The 10,809-nt window shown below is 48.5% G+C and overlaps 1 protein-coding gene across 1 annotated transcript in view; it reads right to left on the reverse strand.

Moving 5' to 3' along the window:
- The window catches only part of Map3k9 (mitogen-activated protein kinase kinase kinase 9), a 79,277-nt gene that overhangs the window by 49,117 nt on the left and 19,351 nt on the right, over positions 1 to 10,809 (reverse strand). The window lies entirely within an intron of this gene.

Here is a 10,809-nt window from a genome sequence, read left to right on the forward strand (position 1 = left end):
TGAAACTGTACTTCTGATTTGATTTGAAACTGTCTCGTTGCTATCTGTTTATCAATAAAACTGTAGAAAAAAATAAAAAATAAAATAAACCTAAAAAAAAAAGTCCATGTGTACAAAAGCTATTTGTAATGTATTAGGCACTGTGCTAAACAATAGGTTTTTATTTTTATTTTGAGACAGGGTCTCACTATGTAGCCCAGGCCGGCCTTGAACTTGTGGCAATCCTACTGCCTCAGCCCCCACACACATACCAAGTACTGGAATTACAGGTGGGCGCCACCACGCCAAGTGACACTAGATTTTCAAATAGAAATTAAGCCAGTACCTCCCTTCAAGAAGACGACTGGTCAGGAGAAAGAGAGTAACATAGTTCAACCACTTTTTAAAAGACATTTTGTCTGGCACACAGAAAAACACCTGTAGGATATACAGCCAAATGCTAGATGCCAAATGACGATCTCTGGGGAATGAGATTGCAGAAGACATGCTTTTTGTCATGTTTACCTATAATGTCAAGAACATGCACACTGTAAACATGAATTTTCATTACTCTAAATAAGGCCCTGAATGACAACAGTGTCAGCAGCGGCTACCGCTTGTGCACCTCCTAACTCCCAGCCAGGGCGCAGGAGCCTCCCACGACTTGTGGCACTGGGCGTCCCGGCAGGGCAGCATGCAAGCTAGGCAAAAAGCCCATTTTACTCACGCGAGAGCTGGGGCTCAAGAGGGGCTGGAACACATCCATTGAGAGGGAAAGGATGAATCCCCATCAGAATTCCTCTCATGCTCCTCCACTGCCCCTCGCTGCCCCTTTGTGATCCCTTGGCCACTCTCCGACACCGCTGTCTCCAAGGCCACGGTGTATGAGCCACATCATCCTTTGATTTATCTTGGGCATCTCAAATTGCAAACTATTCAGGCAGGAACCTCCCTCCCCTTGCCCTAAGTCCCAAACCCTGAGAATGGTTTTCTGCAGAGTACTATCCATTATAGACTGATAATTCTCTGGCACATGCCAGGAAGGAAACCTGTGTGTAGAATGGAAGAGAACTGGTAGAAGCCACCAAGGCCACTTGTCAAACCTAAGTCTACCTCCAAGTCTAAAGCCTTATCGCTAGAAACCAGGGAGTCAGGCTAAGATCATACTATTGGAGTTAGACTGTACTCTTCTAGGGATGGAAACTAGGCTTTTATATTTAAATTGGAGTGCTTTGGAAGTGAAGACTCAATATTTGGAAGCTCACAGACACTTGACATCAAACTGGGAAAGCTCTTGTAAGTACCGCCCCAGGCATAATTTAAAGACAACTGTGCGCTAAAGACACCATGGCTGAGACAGCAGTAGTGGAAGGGCGGGCACAAGGGCACTGAGGAGCAAGACAATGGCCCGCCTCTAGGCAGCGACACACTGAAGAAGCTCTGAGTTTTGATTGAGTCATACAGGCTTGTCCCTGCCAACAGTTCCACCATCATCACCCTTAATCTACATGCTTCCTGTAATACACCCAGGTAGTCCAACAATAAAATCAGGGGGAGGGCTAGGAGCCAAAAACGCAAATGCTTACAAGTGTAAGGACAAGAATTGAAACAGAGGACTCCCAGGATTCTGACGATCTGTTCTCTCCATCAGGGTTTCACCTGCAAGACAGATATGTACAATATCTGGTCCTAACAGTAGCAAATGGGCCCAACTAGCTAACGGGGCAGGAAAGAACCAAACCAGGACCTTCATTTTGATTTCCAGAATCCTCTCCTAGGATCCCTTCACATACTTGGCTGTAGGTACTAAGAAAACATCTGGACTGGGCCACCACTCATTTCTTACCCATCCCCAGGGTTCTCTTATTTAACCAGTATGCTACTAGTCAAAGTGATCAGCACACATTAGAGCACAAGGCCCAACATTCGACTGGACAGTCCCATGCCCCCAGCAAGTCAACCCTGAGACCCCAATTGTTATGGTTTTTATCTAGTTGTCCCTCCAAAGCCTCATGTAAGTTACATGGCAGACGCAGCTAGAGGAGCAACAAGTAGCTTGAAGGGGTGGGGCCGGAGAACCAGAGTGGGGCCAGAGTGGCGTGAACCATTAAACTGGCTAGCCTGTGCTTTCTGAGAATTGTGGTAAGTGTCATCCTTGACATGGCAGCACCCTAGCCTCTCCTCTAGTGTTTTGAAACCTCCAGTAACTATGAGCTAAATAAACCTTTCCTTCCTCATTTTGAGTGTCACATATTTGTCCCAGCAATGAGAGAAGAGTAACTAATACAGAATTTGGTACCAGGAGTGGGGTCTTGCTGTGGCTAAACCTGACCGTGTGGATCACCAGCTTTTGGGAATGGTTTACGAGAAGAGATAGGAAACATTTGGAGATGTCACCCACAAGAGAAGCGCAGGAGCTTTGACTGTTCTGTAGGGAAGATTCTGGTCAGAGCTCAGACCAGAAGAACTGATAGAAAACCTGCCTGTAAAGAACAGGCGAGGGAGGTTTCTGCTGGGAAGAGGAACTGCATTGGTTGTTGGACTCCAAATCGTTAGTGTTTTGGCTTAGCAGAAAGTTTGTCTGAATTTTACCCATGTCCAGAGACTCTGCCTGAGACTGAAATTAAACATTAATTAATCTTTCAAAGGACATCTCAAAGCAGTCAAATGTTGGGTCAGTGGCATAGTTATTGTTGGGGGCTCTTAGTCAGATTTATGTTGAGAATGAAGAGCAAAAAGCCCAGCAGAATGATCTAAAATGTTGTGAGTTTGGCCAGAAAGGAAGAGCCAGGAAGGCTGTGGACTGCAGAGATAGAGCTGAGATCTCCATTACCCAGGAGGAACAGGAGAGTAGAAAAGATGTCCTGAGACTATCACAGGAAGTGACAGGTTCTTGCCCCTTTGCAGCCTCAGAATCACAAGGGTGAGAGACTTTGCTTTGAGGAGAAAGCTGCAGAGTCCCATGTTCCAGAATGGAGGCAGTAGCCACACTGGGTTCCAGAATGGAGATAGCGGCCACACTAGATTGCAAAATGGCGCCAGCATAGAGAATTTGTTCCTCATAATCAGGGGCAGAGTGCTCAGCGATCCAGGCACTCGACCCCTGAAGCCAAGAGAGAAGAAAGCCTGGCTACTGCTCCAGCTGGCAGCAGCCCTTGGCATCATCCACATGGTGCTGGTTTTAGGCGTATGCAGAATGCAGGCGTTCTGAGGTTCAGAAGGCTTCCACCCAGATTTCAGAAGAAGTCCTGGGAGGCCAGGCAGTGTGCCCCTGAGAGGGCAGTGTGTGAAGCTGCAAGTGAGAAGCCTATTTCATGGAAACCCCAGAAGTTTGGAAAAGCCAGGAATGTGGATAATCTAAGGAAAACTGAAAAGAGGGAGCTAAGAGAGAAGCCATGGGAGCTACAACCACCAGAAGTGCCACAGGGGTGGAGCCACATGGAGCTCACAATTTGCTACAGATTGCTTTGGACGTTCCATATGGAACTATACGATTTAATGTTTGCCCTGCTGGATTTTGGACTTGTTTTGGCCCCAATGGTTTGTATCCTCCTGTGTATATCTTTTGGAATGGGAATGTTTATCTTGTGCCTTTTTTTTTTTTTTTTTTTTTTTTTTTTGGTGGAACCGGGGATTGAACTCAGGCCCTTGAGCTTGCCACGGAAGCATTTATTCTACTGAACCATCTCCCCGGCCCCTTATCTTGTGCCTTTGAATATTGGATGTATTTAACTTTTCATTTTTGCAGGGGCCCACAGTTGAGAGTTTGCCTTGGATCTTGGAGGAGACTTAAGTCTTGGACTTTTCAGCAAAGCTGAAACTGTTGAGACTTTGGCAACTCTTAGAGATGGGCTAAAATGCCTTTTAGACAAAGGAATGTGCATGAGACTTTGGGGGTCCAGGGGCAGAATGTTATGGTTTGTGTGTAGTTGTCCCCCCAAAGCCTCACATAAGTTATATAGCAGATGCAGTTGGAGGAGCAACAAGCAGCTTGAGGAGGCAGGGGCAGAGGACCAGGGCAGGGTCTGGGGGCAGGACCAGAGAGGCGCAAACTGTTAAACTGGCTAGCCTGTGCTTTCTCAGTGAGGTGAAGAGGGTCATCCTGGACAGGGTAGTACCCCAGCCTCTCCTCTAGTGTCTTGAAACCTCCAGTAACTGTGAGCTAAATAAACCTTTCCTTCCCTCATTTTCAGTGTCGGGTATTTGTCCCAGCAAGGAGAGAAGAGTAACTAATACAAAGTGGTCAGCACAGTAGAGTACAAGGCCCAGCATCTGACTGGACAGTCTCACGCCCCCACCAAGTCAACCCTGAGGCCCCGGGCTTGGTCCTTGGGAAGACACATTAGGTCCTCAAGTCCCTACCTGAGCAGTTCTCTAGCAAGGAGGTACCACGACCCAGGTAGAAAGGACCCTGGGATTAGCAGGCCCATGGGGTAAAAGCCTCTATGATACAGCTGACATCCAGCGTCAGAACCACAACCAAGAGCAAATCCCAGTCGCTCCTCCAAGGTGTCAAGACTCTTCCCAGGTAATATGCATGCCCAGGTATCTACTGACTTTGGAACTTGAAAGGCAAAAAACTGCTTTGGTTACTGGAAAAGTCATCTACAGGGAAAGCAAGATCAAACTTACAGGTGATCCTATAGAGAAAAACACGATGGTCTGAACATCTCCATCCATTCTCACTCATACTGGCCGTAAGTCTACACACGGACAATCTTTATGAGGTATTTACTGAGCATTTGCTACATGCCAAGCACCATGGCAAACATTTTGCATGCATCACCTCACTTAAAAACCTCATATGATAAGGTAGAGTTTTAACATCCATTTACAGATAAAGAAGCTAGCGCTCAGTTATTCCCCTAAACTCTGTGGCCAGGAACTAGGAAAGGGACCAGCAGCTTCAGCTCCTGTGCTCCTCACAAGGACCTACCTGTGCGCTATCTGCCCATCTTGCCTGAACACCTACTGTGGAAGATACTAGAAACAAAACATAGAAGAAGCACCTTGAAGCGAGTCCAAATACGCATTTGCTCTGTGAACTGTAGAGGACAAGCTTTGCTCCAGAGAGGAGAATCAGGAAAAGGCCACTCTCAGCAAAGGAATAACATGATATGAGGCCACGTTGGGGTGGCTTTGGGGGGTGACATACGGTATCTAGGAAATAACTGCCCAAGGCTAAATGAGAGGAAACCACTGGCGTGCCAGACTGGAACCCGACCAGCCACTCCACGGAGCTGGGAGTCTGCCCTGGAGTCAGTCGGTTTCCAGCAGGGAGGTGGCGCGAGCAGATCTGCACTGCAGCTGAGCAGCTCTGGGTGCAATGAGACACCTGCAACGGGAACACCCACAGGCCGGCAGCAAGGATGCAGACAGTGACCTAACACAATGCACCCAGAAGATGGTGGCGGACAACTACGGCATGGGATGAGGCCTGGAGGACAAACGGCGACCTTACACACGAGCTCAGACAATGGCTCCCGAGTCCTAGGAAATCTCTCTGACGTCACATAAACTATTTGCTCTGGCTGGGAACCTACATGTAGATATTACAGAAAAGCATTAGCATTCAGTGAATGAAGTGACTCCTGTGGTCCCGCTTTGCTACCTCCACCCCCACATCTTCCCCAGCTTCCACCCCCGAGGAACGTGGCTTCCTCACTTTCGGTTGCCCATTACTGCCTGCTACTGTCTGTGCAGCTCCACAGGTCTAGCACGCTAAAACCAGACACTTTTCTGAAGCAGCTTGGCCCTGCATTCAGGCAGGCCCCAAATCACAGCTGCACTGCATGTCAGTTAAGGTCATGCAGCAAGAACTCGGGGGATGTCACAGGCATCCCCCGACATGGGACATGCATGGGGGCTACTCCACAGAAGACTTTTCCAGGGCTGGCTTATGTCTTCACACAGGCAGCTGAGCTGCTGAAGCAGTGTTCAGGCAGGCTTCTTACTGACCAGGGCTGGGATACTGAAGCCTCCATTCAAACCCAAGGATACCAGGGCTTCAGCCGCTCCCAACTGGCTGGTCATGGCCATGTGCCATGGGGAGCATGGAGGAAACCACACACACAAGTGGGGACCAGAACAGGAGCACCGCAGTGCCAGCCTTCTTCCTCGTGCGCCTACGGCTAAGTTGGTCACACAGTTCAACAGTGACATGGGCCTTAATGGGCTGGAGGCTAGGAGACAGGATTGGGAACGAACGTATTTACAGGCCCAAATTCATCAGCCTTGAAAACTGACTCCCTCAGCCAGCACCAGCTTCCTGTGGGAACTACGCTGTCACCTCTTCCCTGGGTACTGTGCTACCTGCCCACTGTTCCCATGCTGTGGAGTAAAAGTCCCTTGTGATTGTAACAAAAAACCAGGTACCATGGTCCTAACTAAACCTCCCAACATGCCTCTACAGGACACCCTGCTCTTGCTAACATCCTAAATGTGGCTATTTCAAAAGATGCTAACTTGGACACCTACCCACGGCCATTGCCACCATGTATAAATTATGCCCAGGTAATGCCGCACATGCAACTCAAGCCTGCGTCTGGGTTCAGAAAAGGTCCCAGAATACCTCCTTTTCTCTAAGCAAGACATTTTCACTCTTCTTGGAAGGTCATCTCTGGTGATTTTCCTATGCCCAGTCTCTTACTTAATGTACTGAATAGCAGATAGAGCACCGAAAGCTTGCTTATGAGGACCCTAAAGCTGGCCAGATTCAGTGGCCCATATGGGTGGAGTCGCACTTGGTATGAAGCCTGAACCTCACACACTCAGGGTCCCAGAGCAGAGCTTCACCCAGTGGGAGGAAGGGGAAGGCGACTTCCTCACGTGAACTAGAATCAGGCCAGCTCTTACTTTCTGCACCATCCAGAGAGCTCGGAACGACACGTCTTCAAACTCCCCCTCTGAATCTCAGTCACTGACTGTACATACAAAAGCTCCTAAATTTCATGTTCAAAATTCCTTTTTTTTTGGCAGTACCAGGAGTTGAACTTAGGACCCTGTGTTTGCCAGGCAAGTGCTTATTCTACTGAACCATCTCCCTGGCCCTAAAATTCCTTTTAAGAGACTGTTTCTGCCAGGCCAAGTCATTCAAAAGTCATTTTGAACCACGAAAGTTGACAAGGTGCAGTAGCAACACAATCAGGATCCCGCTGGGGGCTGCTCTCACGCAGAGCAGGGTGCGGTCCCACCACACTCCACCCAAGCAGGAGCACAAGGAACGAGCTAAGTCCAGCTTGCTTTCACAATGTCAGTCTAAATATGTGCATGCCCATAGGGGTACCTCGCTCCTCTCCAGGGGGGCAGGACTGCCACGTGCACAGGCCTGGCCAGCGGGCAGCGCACACAGGCAGCCCCAGCATGGCCCACTCATGTCCAGGTGGTGTGAAGCTGAGAGCAGTCGCTCTGAAAACCACACAGGCCTCTGTGCAGATGCATGTGTCTCAACCCTGTTTCAAATTTATGGTTCTTTTCTGGTTAAAAATGTTAAATTCTATACAGAATCGGAAATTTATATATACTTCCTTCATTTAATCAAAAACAAAGCCACAATATGAGCACAATACAAACAAGAGCCCAATAAAGTGGAAGCGTCTGTTACATCCACCTCTTGGACTGCTGTACGTAGGCCCAGCTGTGGCTGGGGACAGACGACCAGAAAAAGCAGAGGCCGGGTCCAACCAGTACTTTGGGAGAAGCCCAGGGAAAGGAGAAACGAGAAAGGAGCTCAGGTCTTGTGCATTCTAGGATCTTCAGGTCTCCAGGTACCAGAGGCCTCTAAGGAGCCCCGCCTGAAATTCCAGCTGTGGGAACCTGCCGCCCCACAAAGGCCCCAGGTTTACCGTCCAGGCCTAGACCCCAGACAGCAATGAGTCAAGGTGTCCTGCTGGACAGGTCTCTAGGGGAATGTCTCCACCTTGGCCTGTTCTCCAAGAGCAGTGCAGAAAGACCACTATGGAAGCATGCTAGAGCCTGGACGCACATTCTGGCTCGTCATTCTCTAGCTATGTATTCATGGGCAAAGTAGCAAACCCCTCCAAGCCTCAGTTTCCTCTGCTGTAAAATGGGAACACTGCCACCTTGGCCTGTAGGACCTCAGGTAAGTACCTGTGTTAATTGATATATTGTGTCAACTTGGCTGAATCAGCTCCGGCAGTGTGGGGGCCTAGCCTTCAGGGGGGCAGGGCCTAGGAATTGAGAAAGGCTTCCTGCCACCCTGCCCCGCTTCCGTGGAGAAGTCCCAGTCTTTGGAGGAGCTTGATCTTTGCAGTTGCGCCACTTTGGAAGAGCTACGATCGCCATGGAGTGCTGGTCTTCACAGTCAGTGCAGAAAAAGAGAGAGGCTTGATGGACGCCACTGCTGCTGCTCCTCTCTGCTCTTCATTGTTTTCTGCCACATAAACTGCTATCGTTTGCCTTGGTGCCAGCGGAATATGGACTGAACCCTCCAGTAACTGTGAGCTAAATAAACCTTTCCTTCCTTCATTCTGAGTGTCGGGTATTTGTCCCAGCAACGAGTAAACAGTAACTAAGACAGTACTGTTTCAAATAAAATTCTAAGGGCCAGCCAGCCAGCTCAGCAGATTAAAGCACCTGCTTAGGCAGAATGCAGGAACTGGGGTTCGATCCCCAGCATGCTGTGCCAGCCACCACCACCCCCAGGGTGCGCTGAGACAGCAATTGAGACTGGGTGTGGTGGCGCACGCCTGTAATCCCAGTGCTTGGAGGCTGAAAAACAGGAGGATCACTACGAGTCCATTCTACATAGTGAGACCCTGTAGACACTGTACTAAATACATAAAAATATAAAATAAAATAAAATTTTAAAGCATCAAACACAGAATATGATATATATATAGATATAGAAATATATAGATATCCTTCCCCACAGCACAATTTTAAAAAAGGAAGTTCATGCCAGTAAGCAAGAAAGAAGCTACACGGATTCCACCCCCCAACTTCAGCCTTGGCACAGACACCTCAGTGGCCCTGATCCTCAGATGGGTGTAGTGCCTCACTCCATGACTAGCAAATGTGGGCAGAGGGACGGGTGCTAAGTGAGGTGCTGTCCTGAGACTTGGGATTCCCACATCAGCCTCCCCTTCGGCACGTCACGCCACCCCTCCTGGGCAGAGCTCTGAGGTATGGAAGCTGCACCTGGTACAAAAAAGCTCAAAACAAAGGGAAGAGGAACACCTGGAAACCAAAGCGTGCCGCTGCTCTCCCTAGCTATGATCCTTTTGCTTTCCTTTCAGATTCTTTTTTAAAGAATTTTTTAAATTTTAAAGATAATAAAAAAAATAGAAAGGATACAGAATTTCAAAAAACAAGATGACAGGAATGCAGCAATGGTTGTTATAGTGCACATCACTGTCTTCAAAGTAGTTGTTCAGATTAACAGATACAGGCATGTAAAATGGGTCCAAAATGTAAGCATTAGGGCTGGCCAAATAGCTCAGCGGATTAAAGCACCTGCTTAGGCAGATGCAGCGGCCGGGGTTCAATCCCCAGCACACCACGCCAGCCAGCCCCCGGGCACCCTGAGCTGGCGATTGAGACTAGGCATGGCATTGCACCGCCTGTAATCCCAGCTCTTGGGAGGCTGAACACAGGCAGTTCACTACAAGTCCGATCTACCTACTGAGACCCTGTAGACCCTGTGCTAAAATACAAAAAAAAAAAAAAAAAGTAAGCATTAGCTGTTTCTTTTAAAAAACAAATAGAAATCAGCAGTACACTTGTCTCGGCTGTCTCATGTATGCATACTTTCACTTCCCCTTCCTTCCTTCTTCCTTTTCTCCTTTCCCTCATCCCAGTTGCTTTTTCCTTTGAGCAGTTTCTCTCCCTTGCACAATATCTATTGTACCTTTCGGATTTTACTTACTAATCAGCCCCGTAGACTCTTGCAGGTTAACAGGACCCTAAGTGTCCAGCCAGCATGTGCGCTGTGACCTCACCTGGGAGAGGGGGTGGGAGGCAGGCCAAGAACCGCAGAACCAGCCAGAGGGCGAAGCCAGCTGTGCCTGCACACCGAGGTCCAGGGCCACATCTTCCCTTTCGCGAAGCGGCACTTCCTGCTGCACGGCTCTCTCAGGTACACTGCTGCAGTCACAAGGCTTCGCAGGCCAAAGTGCTGGATCAGTCACACTCGGGCCCTGCCTGCCCGTCTGGCTCCAGGGAGGAGTGGGCAGTCAGAGCCGCCCAGCTGGGCAAGTCCAGAGGCAAACCCTAGGCTTCCAGCTCCACAAGCTATTCCAACCATCACCTTCTTCTAGATCCATAAAAAAGTATGGAATGGATATAGAAAAGGGGCCTTAAAGAAAACAAGTGAAGCATATCTGATAACAGCCGAGCTAGATGCAGTGGCGAAGGCCTGTATTCCTAGCACTGTGGGAGGATGAGGCAGGAAAATCACAAATGGGAGCCTCACCTAGGCTCTTAGAAAGACCTTACCTCAAAATAAAAAATAAGATGGGGATGTAGCTCAGGGTAAAGGCTCTGAGTTCAATCTCCAACACCACAAAAAGAGAAATAACAAGATGACATCCCTGTTTGGGACCAAGAATTCCTGAAAGTTGACTAAGGAACCCTTTTTGAACTTATTCTGGCAGCGAATTACCTAGACATCAAAGGCTTGCTTGATGTTACATGCAAGACTGTTGCCAATATGATCAAGGGGAAAACTCCTGAGGAGATTCGCAAGACTTTTAATATCAAAAATGACTTCACTGAAGAGGAGGAAGCCCAGGTACGCAAGGAGAACCAGTGGCGTGAAGAGAAGTGAAATGTTGTGCCTGACACTGTAACACTATAAGGATTATTCCAAAT

The sequence above is a fragment of the Octodon degus genome, unplaced genomic scaffold, assembly GCF_000260255.1.
Source record: "Octodon degus isolate 3935 unplaced genomic scaffold, OctDeg1.0 scaffold00007, whole genome shotgun sequence".
Classification (NCBI taxonomy): domain Eukaryota; kingdom Metazoa; phylum Chordata; class Mammalia; order Rodentia; family Octodontidae; genus Octodon; species Octodon degus.